General features: G+C 40.6%; 1 non-coding gene across 1 annotated transcript; it reads right to left on the bottom strand.

Annotated features, from left to right (window-relative positions):
- TRNAL-CAG lies at positions 11,964–12,044 on the bottom strand. Its single transcript has one exon. It is a non-coding gene; the product is annotated as a tRNA-Leu (tRNA).

Raw genomic sequence — 13,300 nt, 5'->3', positions numbered from 1 at the left:
TCCAATATTTTCCTACGGACCCTCCGGGACCATCAAATCACGGGTCCGAGTCCGTTTACCCAAAATATTGACCGAAGTCAAATTTATCCAATTTAATATCAAAATTTAGCATTTTTCTTACAGAATTCATATTTAAGCTTTCCGGCTACGCGCCCGGACTGCGCACGCAAATTGAGGCAACCCCAAATAAGGTTTTCAAGGCCTCAGAAGCACAGAATGAGTAAGGAAACAAGTGATGACCCTTTGGGTTGTCACATTCTCCACCTCTAAAATAACCGTTCGTCCTCGAACGAACAAAAGAAAGAAGTACCTGAGTCGGGGAAAAGATGAGGATAACGACCCCGCATGTCAGACTCGGACTCCCAGGTCGATGCCTCAGGAGGCTGACCTCTCCACTGAATACGAACAGAAGGAAAACTCTTGGATCTCAACTGACGAACCTGCCGGTCTAGAATAGCTACCGGCCCCTCCTCATAACACAAATCCTTGTCCAACTGGACAGTGCTGAAATTTAACACGTGGGCTGGATCGCCGTGATACCTCCGAAGCATGGATACATGAAAAACTGGATGCACGGCTTGATAAGCTAGGCGGAAATGTAAGTCTATAAGCCACCTCTCCCACTCGATCAAGAATCTCAAACGGACCGATGAACCTAGGGCTAAGCTTGCCCTTCTTCCCAAATCTCATCACGCCCTTCATAGGCGACACTCGGAGCAATACCCGCTCACCAACCATAAATGCCACATCTTGAACCTTGCGGTCTGCATAACTCTTTTGCCTAGACTGAGCTGAACGAAGCCTATCCTGAATGATCTTGACCTTGTCCAAGGAGTCCTGAACCAAATCTGTACCCAGCATTCGAGCCTCTCCCGGCTCAAACCATCCAACAGGAGACCGACACCGCCTACCATATAAAGCCTCATAAGGAGCCATCTGAATGCTCGACTGGTAGCTGTTGTTGTAGGCAAACTCCGCTAAAGGCAAGAACTGATCCCACGAACCTCCAAAGTCGATAACACAAGCTCGAAGCATATCCTCTAGAATCTGAATAGTCCGCTCGGACTGCCCGTCCGTCTGAGGATGAAATGTTGTGCTCAACTCCACCTGGGTGCCTAACTCTCGCTGAACTGCTCTCCAAAAACGCGAGGTAAACTGCGTGCCCCAGTCCGAAATGATAGATACCGGCACACCATGAAGGCGAACAATCTCCCGAATATAGATCTCAGCTAACCTCTCGGATGAATAGGAGACTGCCACAGGAATGAAATGCGCTGACTTGGTCAGCCTATCAACAATGACCCAAACTGCATCGAACTTCTTCCGGGTCAACGGAAGTCTAGTAACAAAATCCATAGTAATCCGCTCCCACTTCCACTCGTGAAGCTCAATCCTCTGGAATACACCACCAGGCCTCTGGTGCTCGTACTTAACCTGCTGACAATTCAAAATGCTACGATATCCTTCTTTATTCTACGCCACCAATAATGCTGCCGCAAATCCTAATACATCTTCGCGGCACCCAGATGAATAGAGTACCTGGAACTATTGGCCTCCTCTAAAATCAACTCTCAAAGCCCATCCACATTGGGCACACAAACTCGCCCCTGCAATCTCAAAACTCCATCCGCATCCAAAGTAACCTGCTTGGCACCTCCTCGCTGCACCGTGTCTCTAAGGACACACAAATGGGGATCATCAAACTGCCGATCACGAATACGCTCCAATAATGAAGAACGAGCGACTGTGCAAGCTAACACACGACTAGGCTCAGAAACATCTAGTCTCACGAACTGATTGGCTAAAGCCTGAACATCCAAGGTAAGCGGCCTCTCACCGACCGGAATATAAGCGAGACTGCCCATACTGGCTGACTTCCTACTCAATGCATCGAACACCACATTGGCCTTCCCCGGATGATATAGAATGCTGATGTCATAATCCTTCAACAACTCCAACCACCTCCTCTGCCTCAAATTCAATTCCTTTTGCTTGAACAAGTACTGAAGACTCTTGTGATCCGTGAACACCTCATACGCCACGCCATACAGATAATGCCTCCAAATCTTCAATGCGTGAACTATGGCTGCCAACTCCAAATCATGAACCAGATAGTTCTTCTCATGAATCTTCAACTGCCTCGAAGCATAGGCAATGACCTTGCCATCCTGCATCAACACTGCTCCAAGCCCAACACGGGAAGCATCACAATAGACTGCATAGGGCCCTGAACCTGTGGGCAAAACCAACACCGGTGTCGTAGTCAGAGCTACCTTGAGCTGCTGAAAGCTCGCCTCACACTCATCCGACCATCTGAACTGGGCACCCTTCTGGGTCAACTTGGTCATCGGGGCTGCAATAGATGAAAATCCCTCCACGAACCGACGATAGTAGCTTGCCAAACCCAAGAAACTCCGAATCTCTGTAGCTGATGCTGGTCTAGGCTAGTTCTTGACTGCCTCAATCTTTTTCGGGTCCACCTGAATACCCTCTGCTGATACAATGTGACCCAGAAATGCAACTGAACTCAGCCAGAACTATCACTTGGAGAACTTGGCATATAACTGACTATCCCTCAGAGTCTGAAGAACCACTCTGAGGTGCTGCTCGTGCTCCTCCTGGCTGCGGGAGTATACCAAAATATCATCAATAAAGACTATCACGAACATGTCCAAATAAGGCCTGAACACTCGGTTCATCAACTCCATAAATACTGCCGGGGCATTGGTCAACCCAAATGACATAACCAAGAACTCATAATGCCCATACCGAGTGCGGAAAGCTATCTTAGGGACATAGGATGCCCTAATCCTCAACTGATGGTAGCCCGATCACAAGTCAATCTTGGAAAATACCCTAGCACCCTGAAGCTGGTCGAACAAATCATCAATCCTCGGCAGTGGATACTTATTCTTGACCGTTACCTTGTTCAATTGCCAGTAATCAATACACATTCTCATTGACCCATCCTTCTTCTTGACAAATAACACAGGCGCACCCCAAGGTGAGACACTAGGTCAAATGAAACCCTTCTCAAGCAAATCATGCAACTGTTCTTTTAACTCCTTCAACTCCGGCGGGGCCATACGATATGGCAGGATAGAAATGGGCTAAGTGCCCAGAGCCAGATCAATGCAGAAATCAATATCCCTGTTGGGTGGCATACCCGGCAGGTCTAAAGGAAAAACATCAGGGAACTCACAAACAACGGGCACAGAATCGATAGAGGGAACCTCAGCACTGGAATCCCGAACATAAGCTAAATAAGCCAAACATCCCTTCTCGACCATATGCCGAGCCTTCACATACGATATAACACTGCGGGTAGAATGACCTGGAGTCCCTCTCCACTCTAAACGAGGCATACCCGGTAAAGCTAAGGTCACCGTCTTTGCATGGCAGTCAAAGATAGCGTGATAGGGTGATAACCAGTCCATCCCCAATATAATATCAAAGTCGACCATATCTAAAAGCAACAAATCCACACGAGTCTCCAGACCCCCAATCACCACAACACAAGAGCGGTGGACTCGATCGACCACAATGGAATCACCCACCGGTGTAGACACATAAACAGGAATACCCAACGCATCACTAGGTATGATCAAATACGGGGCAAAATAGGATGACACATACGAATACGTAGACCCCGGATCAAACAACACTGAAGCATCTCTATCACAAACCAAAACCGTACCTGTAATAACCGCATCTGAAGCCTCTGCCTCGGGCCTAGCCTGAAGAGCATAACATCGGGGCTGGTCCCCACCACTCTGATCTACCTCTCTGGGACGACTTGCTGCTGGCTGGACTCCACCTCTGGCGGTCTGAGCTCCACCTCTATGACCTCTACCTCCACCTCTAGTACCTCTACCCCTACCTCTAGCTGGCTGGGCGGCCTGTGGAACATCTGGTGCCTGAATCATAGGACGGGGACCCTGCTGCTGAAAACTGCTCAAAGCTCGAGGGACATACCTAGCAATGTGCCTTGTGTCACCACAAGTAAAACAAGCCCTCGGCGGACGGCCCTGGAAACTCTGAAGCGGCGGTGCACTGATAGGTGCTGATGGTGCACAGTAGAACTGCTGGTCAGAATACTGCCCACGAAAACCACAATCACCTAGGGCACCCTGAGAAACCTGGAGGGCTGACTGGAAAGGCCTAGAAGGCTGACCCCTATCATACGAATCTCTGCCTCCAGATGAGGCACCACTGAAACGGCCTGACTGACGGGTCTCTTGTCTGCTCTATGACCATCCCCCTGTGGCAATACCATCTCGATCCTTCGGGCCACATTGGCCGCCTCCTAAAAAGTGATATCACTCCCCGCCTCTCTAGCCATCTGGAGACGAATAGGCTGAATAAGTCCATTAATAAACCATCTCACTCTCTCCCTCTCAGTTGGGAGTATGACAATAGCATGGCGAGCCAACTCAATAAACCTGGTCTCGTACTGGATGAGTGACATGGATCCCTGATGGAGACGCTCGAACTACCTCCGATAGGCCTCACGCTGTGTGATAGGGAGAAACTTCTCCAGAAACAACACTGAAAACTGATCCCATGTCAACGCTGAAGACCCTGCTGGTCTAGCTAAACAGAAATCCCTCCACCAAGTCTTGGCAGATCCAGATAGGCGAAATGCAGCGAAATCAACTCCATTGGNTGCACGGCATCACCCTTCGTGCTTTAACACTCTTCCTCACCCAATCAACAATCACAAACAAGGGCAAGGGAACAAATAAGCAATAATGGAAATCCCGGCAAGGGAACATATTCAATAATCAACAACGTCCCGGCAAGGGAATAGATCAATAACTCTTTCTCTTTCTTTCACTTTCATCTCATAATTCACATTATCACTCGAGCCAATGCTCCAAAGATTTACTTATCTCATATACCTTCACAATTTGTATTTCAACTCGAGCCAACGCTCCACGAAGTTTAAAGATCACAATTCCTTTCACAAGCTCTTTACAACATATAGAAGTCATTAATTAAGCATGGAAGGTATAACAAAATCCAAACTGTTCGCAAAATGAGGACTCACGGTCATGCTAGACACCAATGTATAGATACTCGTCACCATGCCTATACATCGTACTCGACAATCAACAAGTAGCAAATAAGACTCAACTCCTATTCCCCCAAGCTAGGGTTAGACCAAACACTTACCTCGATGCCTTGAACTCAACTCAAGCCTTAACTATGGATTTACCCCGTGATTCCACCTCCAATCCGCTCGAATCTAGTCACAAATTACTTAATTGCTTTAATAAACATTAAATGCATCAATTTGAATGCATAAAAATGAATTTCACAAAGTTTTTTCCAAAAGTTCCAAAATCGCCCCCGAGCCCACGTGATCAAAACTCGAGGTTCGAACCAAAACCTCGTTACCCATTCCCCCACGAACTCAAATATGTAATTTGTTTTGAAATCGGACCTCGAATTGAGGTCCAAATCCCCAATTTTTGGAAAACCTAGGTTCTACCCAAAACTCCCAATTTCACCCATGAAAATCTTTGATTTTAAGTTGAAAACATGTTAAATGATGTTAAAGATTGAAAGAAATGAGTAAAAACCAACTTATAAATGATTTGGAAGAAGTCATGTTCTTAGAAAATCGCCCAAAGAGGTTTGTGTTTTGAAAGACTGTTAAAATGACTCAAAATTTTGGTTAAGTGTAAAATATGCAGGTTGCAGATGTGGGAAATGCGAACTTGGGTTCGCATTTTCGAGCCCAGCAGAATTCCCCCAGATTTCGCATTTGCGAACTATATCTTGCATTTGCGACCTTAAGTGGAAATAGGGGAGATTCGCATTTGCGAGCAAAAGAGTCGCATTTGCGACCTGCTCGACTTCGCATTTGCGGACCATTTGGTCGCATTTGCGACCCCAGCTGCTGACTCCCTCTTCTTGCATTTGCGATGCCGGGCTCGCATTTGCGAGACCTGCTTCGCAAATGCGAAAGTTGCAAAACTAAAAACACCAGATTTTTCAAAAATGCAAAAATGCAATCCGACACCTATCCAAAACTCACCCGAGCCTCGGGGCTCTAAACCAAATATGCGCATAACCTCAAAAACAACCAATGGACTTATCCGTGCGATCAAATCGCCAAAATAACATAAACAATGAATCAAACCTCAAAATCACTAGTTTTTCATCAAACTTCATAAAACATCAATTTTTCATTTTAAGTCCGAAATACGTCAAACGATGTCCGTTTTCAACCAAACTTTACAGAAAGCGCTTAAACCATATATAAGACTTGTACCGGGCGCCGGAACAAAAATACGAGCCCGATACCATAGTCTTTTAATCAAATTTCATTTTCATTTTCCTTAATCATTTCTAGAAAATAATTTCACACAAAAATTCATTTCTCGGGCTTGGGACCTCGGAATTCGATTTCGGGCATACGCCCAAGTCCCATATTTTCCTACGGACCCTCCGAGACTGTCAAATCACGGGTCCGGATCCGTTTACCCAAAATGTTGACCGAAGTCAAATTTATCCAATTTAATATCAAAATTTAGCATTTTTCTCACAGAAATCATATTTAAGCTTTCCGGCTACGCGCTCGAACTGCGCACGCAAATCGAGGCAACCCCAAATGAGGTTTTCAAGGCCTCAAAAGCACAGAATGAGTAAGAAAACAAGTGATGACCCTTTGGGTCGTCACAACCTCTAACCATTCTTCTTCATTTTAACATTTGGTTATGTTGTTTCTCTCCGTAATAAGTTCTCCATTTACTATTATCCACATTCTATAAGCCTTATGATGTGACAAACGCTTATTCAATTAAAAAGACTTAGGACTTCTCTCACCTTCTTTAGCCGAACGTCTATCGAAAACAGTCTGTCAATCCTTCCAGGGTAGGGGTAAGGCTGCGTAAATCCTATCCTTCCGAGACCTCACTTGTGGAATTATACTGGGTTGTTGTTGTTATGTTCACATAGACATAACAAATGACATAATGGATAGCATCATTTTCCTCTCATTAGGCCATCTCCCACCCTCTCCCATTTCTCCAAAATGTAGTCCTTTCTTGCCAAAGCGTGGCTCCAATGCTCCCTCATTTTTGCCCCTAAAATAGGGGATGAGTAATGCTACTCCAAATTTGGAGTGACACTATTCATCTCCACCATTACTATTCATCCTTACTTTATTATTATTTTTATTATTTAACTCTTTTAATTTATTTCTTTATATATACCTAATTATGTTTATATCTTTATAATATTAATTTTACATCTTAACTTTGACGTATAATTTTGATAAATTAATTTTCGTGCATTTATTATTTTTATGTAAAATTGTAAGTTAATTTTATTATAAGTTATAATTGTACAAAAAAATATATAATCATCTCAAAAAATGAATGGTGCAAATATAAATACTAGATGTTGCTAAAATTGAAAGATGAGAATATAAAATATTAGATGTTGCTAAAATTGAAAAGTGAAAATTGAAAATATATTAAATTAGAAATACATGAAAAATGAAAATACATTAAAGTTAAAACTACGGTAAATAGCATAATAAATTAGTAGTAATTTTATTCTAATCTCAATCGTCAGATGGATAATCTATAATATTTGCTTACAAATTATACTATTTAAAATTTATGGTATAAAATAATTTATATTAAACTATATGTGATGAATATGTAAAAAAAAAAAGGATAGAATTTCTTTAATAGAAATAAGAAAATAAAATTTAAATAAAAGATAATAATATAATAATAAAGAGAGAATAATATAATGTGATAAACCAAAAAGTCATCACTTGCTTTAAATTAAAATCTGTATTTCCGAGGCCTTGAAAACCTCGTTTTGAGTCACCTCAATTTGCGTGCACAGTCCAGGCGCGTAGCCAGAAAGCTTAAATATGAAAATCTGTGAAAAATGGTAAAAGTTGGCTATAAAATGAGTTAATTTGACTTCGGTCAACGTTTTGGGTAAACGGACCCGGACTCGTGATTTGACGGTCCCGGAGGGTCCGTAGGAAAATATGGGACTCGGGCGTATGCCCGAAATCGAATTTCGAGGTCCCGAGCCCGAGAAATGAATTCTTAAAGGAAATTATTTTCTGAAATAGTTTAAGGAAATTTGAAATGAAATTTGATTAGAACATGATGGTATCGGGCCCGTATTTTGGTTTCGGCGCCCGGTACAGGTCTTATATATGATTTAAGACGTTCCTATAAAATTTGGCAAAAATCGGAATCCATTTGACGTGATTCGGACTTAAATGCAAATTTGATGTTTAAAAAAGTTTTGAGAAATTTCATTGAGGTTTAATTCGATGTTCATGATGTTATTTTGGTGATTTGAGTATACGAATAAGTCCGTAGGATATTTTTGAGGTTGTGTATATATTTGGTTTGGAGCCCCGAGGGCTCGGGTGAGTTTTGGATAGGCCACGGGGTGAAATATTGGACTTAGGAAATTGCAGGCCTGCAGGCTTTGCATTTCCCAAACTTTCTTCGCAATTCCCAAACTTTTTTCGCAATTCCTAAGCTTCGCATTTACCAAACTTTCTTCGCAATTCCCAGGTTCGCATTTCCCAAACTTTTTGCGCAATTCCCAGGTTCGCATTTCCCAATTTTTTTTCGCAATTCCCAGGTTCGCATTTCCCAAACTTTTTTCGCAATTCCCAAACTTTTTTCGCAATTCCCACATCTGAGACCTACAATTTTATACTTAGCCGATTTTAAACCCCATTTTTCATATTCTCTCAAACACAAACACACTTAGGCGATTTTTCAAGAATTCCTTCTTCTCCAAATCAATTGTAAGTCGTTTTTAACTAACTTTCTTCAATTCTTAGCATCTTTTAACATGATTTCAACTTAAAATCAAGGATTTTCATAGGGGAAATTGGGTGTTAGAACCTAGGTTTTTCAAAAATTGGGGATTTGGACCTCGATTTGAGGTCCGATTTCAAAACAAATCATATATTTGAGTTCGTGGGGGAATGGGTAATCGGGTTTTGGTTCGAACCTCGGGTTTTGACCATGTGGTCCCGAGGGCGATTTTTTGACTTTTTGGGTAAAACTTTGGAAAATTCATTTTCGTGCATTCAAATTGATTCATTTAGCGTTTATTGAAGTAATTAAGTAACTTGTGACTAGATACGAGCGAATTGGTGGTGGAATCAAGGGGTAAAGCTATAATTGAATCGTGAATTATGTTCGAGGCATCAAGGTAAGTGTTTGTTCTAACCTTAGCTTGAGGGATTAGGAGTTGAGTCTTATTTGCTGTGTGGTAATTGTTGAGTACGACGTATAGGCATGGTGACGAGTATCTATACGTTAGTGTCTAGCATGCCCGTGAGTCTTCATATTGTGATTATCATGACTTCGTTGTATCTTTAATGCCTTGGTGATGGTTTCTAATTGTTGTATAAAGTTTGTGGAAATAATTGTGACCTATGAACATTGAGGAGCATTGGCTCATGTTGTATAACGAATTGTGAAAGTATAAGTGACAACTGAACTTTTAGAGCATTGGCTCGAGTTGTGAAATGAGCTGTGAAGGTAAAAGTGATAATTGAATATATAGAGCATTGACTCGAGTTGTGAAGTGAATTGTGAAGTAAAAGTGAGAAAGAGAAGATATCATTATGTTATCACCCTTGCCGGGCTATTGTTGGTTTATTTGTTATCTCCCTTGCCGGGATGTGGATGTTATTGATGTTTTTCCCTTGCCGGGATTTAATTGTTGACTTGTTGCTCCCTTGCCGGGATTCTTATTGCAAATTTCCTTTATTTCCTTGCCCTATTGTTTGTGATTGTTGTTTGGGTGAGGAAGAGCGTAAAGCACGAAGGGTGATGCCGTGTTTTATTTGTTTTGTGAGGAAAGAATGTAAAGCACGAAGGGTGATGCTGTGCCGCACGATGTACCATTCCGTGCCTATTATATTGATTTCATGGTGAGGAAAGAGTGTAAAGCACGAAGGGTGATGTCGTGCCGCATGATGTACCATTCCGTGCCTATTAGATTGATTCTTATGGTGAGGACGAGAGTAAAAGCACGAAGGGTGATGTCGTGCACTTGTCCTTGATTTCCCTGCCCCTTGCTGATAATTGAGTTTCGTTGTCCTTTACGTTTATTTACTGATTTTCTGTTGTTACTTGACGTTATTTTGAGGTTATAGATTCCCTTACCCTATTTGCCTTGTGATTGTTGTTTGGGTGAGGAAGAGCGTAAAGCACGGAGGGTGATGCCGTGTATTGTTTGGGTGAGAGAGAGTAAAAGCACGAAGGGTGATGCCGTGCACTTGTCTTTGATTTCCTAATTTTTATTGATAACCGTGTTACGGTTTCTCTACACTAAATTGCTGGCTTCCTGTTGATATTTGTTGTACCCCGCAGCACGATTTCCCCTTCCTATTTTCAATTAAACTGTGGTGATCCTCATATTTATTTGTTGCTCTTCTGTTACTATTCGGTGTTTCCCCGCAGCATGTTTTCTCCCTCCCATACTTGATTGTATATGACTGTTTCTTTCTGTACTTCTTTTCTGCTGTATATAGTTAAATTACACAGGTTTATTTTGTAGTCTGGTCCTAGCCTCGTCTCTACTTCGCCGAGGTTAGGCTAGGCACTTACCAGCACATGGGGTCGGTTGTGCTGATACTACACTCTGCACTCTTTTGTGCAGACCCCAGTGCTCTAGACTTCGGACCGCAGTGGGATTGCTGATTCTTGTTCATCAGGCGGCCCGAGGTAGCCCTACAGGCGTCCGTAGGCCTTGGCGTCTCCTTCTATCTACTTTCCTGTTTCTTACATGTATTTCCAGAGACAGTGTCGTATTTAATTCTTTCAAACCTTTATTTGTAGTATTCTTAGACCGTCTGTGAAACTGTGACACCAGTTCTGGGTAGTCGAAATTCAAACTGTTGTATTAGATATTCATGTTCAGATGGCTTGTTGTTTTTCTTCCGCTTATATTAAATTCCGCTGTTTAAATGTTATTACTTCGAAATTGTTAATGAATATAAAATGGGTAAAAATGTAAAGTGTGCTATTAATTGGCTTGCCTAGCTCATATTAGTAGGCGCCATCACGACTTCCGAGGGTGGAAAATCTGGGTCGTGACATATAAAATAGAATATTCTTAATTGGAGTAAAAAATGGAGTAATGGTGGGAGTAATTTTACTCCATTTTGGATGAAAAAATTGAGGCAAGGGTTGGAGATGGCCGTAGACTGGTTCTACAAATATGAATTATTGTTGCTATGAGACTTGTGTAATAGTCTCTGTTTGGCCAAGCTATAAAAATCAACTTATTTTGAGAAGTGCTTTTTCTTAAAAGTGTTTTTCTCAAAAGTACTTTTGACGAGAGGCAGTTCGTGTTTGGCTAATTAATTGGAAAAACACTTCTGGAAAGCAATTAGTGACTTTTAAAAACTGCTTCTAAGTGTATTTTTTTCAAAAGTGTTTTTCAAAAGAAGCTACTTTTTTCTGTTTCTCCAAAACTGCTTCTGCTTCTACTTAAAAACACTTTTTTTCTTTCTAAAAGTTTGGTCAAACACTTCAACTTTTTTAAAAAGTACTTTTAAAAAAATACTTTTAACTATGGATGTTCTACTCAAAAATACTTTTTTCATTTATAAAAGCTCGGCCAAACACTCCTACTTTCAGAGGAAAAAAAATGTACTTCTTTTTAAAAAAAGTGCTTTTAACTAAGGAGAAACTTGGCCAAACCTATTATTGTCATTCCAGTTATTATAAAAGAAAAAGAAGCATTGTATTATGTTTTGATTTTGGGTGAGATGATCTGAACTTAACAGTAAATTTGCTAATAGTACTCCATAAATTGTAATGAAAATTGATCTAAACGAGAAAGGATTGATTTGATCAAATAAACACAAAAACTTGTACGTTCTCTTATCACCAAAAGCTTATAATGTTCAGAAAAACAACAACCAAAAAAGAAAAAAAGTGGTGTGTCAAGAATGGGATTTGAACCCATGCCCTTTCGGACCAGTACCTGAAACTGGCGCCTTAGACCAACTCGGCCATCTTGACATATACGGCACTTATTGTTATTCAGAGAATAACTTGTTCACAACTGTGCTTTCTAGATACTGCCGCTTGGAGAAGCATTGAGAGAAAGCTAATTGACTTTTGACAAGGCATTTTTCTCCTTTGGCAGAGACTATTAAGCTCGTTTGGTCAAGCTGCCAAAATCTACTTATTTTGAAAAGTACTTTTTTTAGAAGTGCGTTTTCCAATAGTACTTTTTGAAAAAAATAGTTTGTGTTTTGTCAATTCATTTAAGAAGTACTTTTTGCAACATTTAATAAACAAATTGTGTTTGGTCAATCTTTCTTAAAAATGTTTTCGAGTGTCAAAAGGATAATACCAAGGTCTTATAATTATTTTAAGGAGAAAAATATACTTAAATATTTATGGTAAGAGACTTTTATTATTTTATTAAATTAAATATAAAACATAAAGTAAACGTACATATTAAAGATTTAAATCAATATAACATATATAGTTATAACAAAGCATATGATATTACTTAGTATAATTACTTATTGTCGTCATTCGGTATGAATTAGAAGTCTATTCCACAAATAATAAGCAAAGTCACTCACACATGATAATATTACATAATAATTTCATCTTTAAATCTATCATACAACGCCTCCATATTAGTAGAAGATTTATCTTGCATTTCTAAAGGAATACCAGAAGGCCCATCTCCTTCCTCTATCTTTGCAGTTAGGGGTGTTCATGGTTCGGTTTGGATCGGTTTTTCCCTTAAAAGAAACCAAACCAAGTAAGTCAGTTTTTCAAATATTAGAACCAAACCAAACCAATTAAGTCGATTTTTTCTCGATTCGGTTTATGTCGGGTTTTGTTGGTTTTTCAGTTCTTTTGGTTATTTGTCGGTTTTTTCTTAAATATAAGACATACACTGCCAAACACATATTCCGGCGATCATATTTTCAACGTTACACTATCAAATCAATTGCCCTTTGAGAAATCTATTATTTACCAAGATATATTGATAATAATTGAATCAAATAGTGATGAATAATTTAAGGACTCAAATATGAGTCTTATGATCCCCGTTTTATGGGAACTGCCATGACCAACGGAAAACATTCCATCACCATCAACCTTATCACTCCCAATTAAACTCCTTTTCCTCTTGGAAATTGAAGTATAGAATTCCTCTATTACCTCTTCTTTTATCTACTTAGGAAATGTTAAACTCCTACCTACACCATAACTATTTGAAACACATGTTCTTGCCTTCTCATCATCGTTGT

Source organism: Nicotiana attenuata, chromosome 12 (assembly GCF_001879085.1).
Source record: "Nicotiana attenuata strain UT chromosome 12, NIATTr2, whole genome shotgun sequence".
NCBI classification, from domain to species: Eukaryota; Viridiplantae; Streptophyta; class Magnoliopsida; order Solanales; family Solanaceae; genus Nicotiana; species Nicotiana attenuata.
This window is presented reverse-complemented; position numbering and strand designations above follow the sequence as displayed.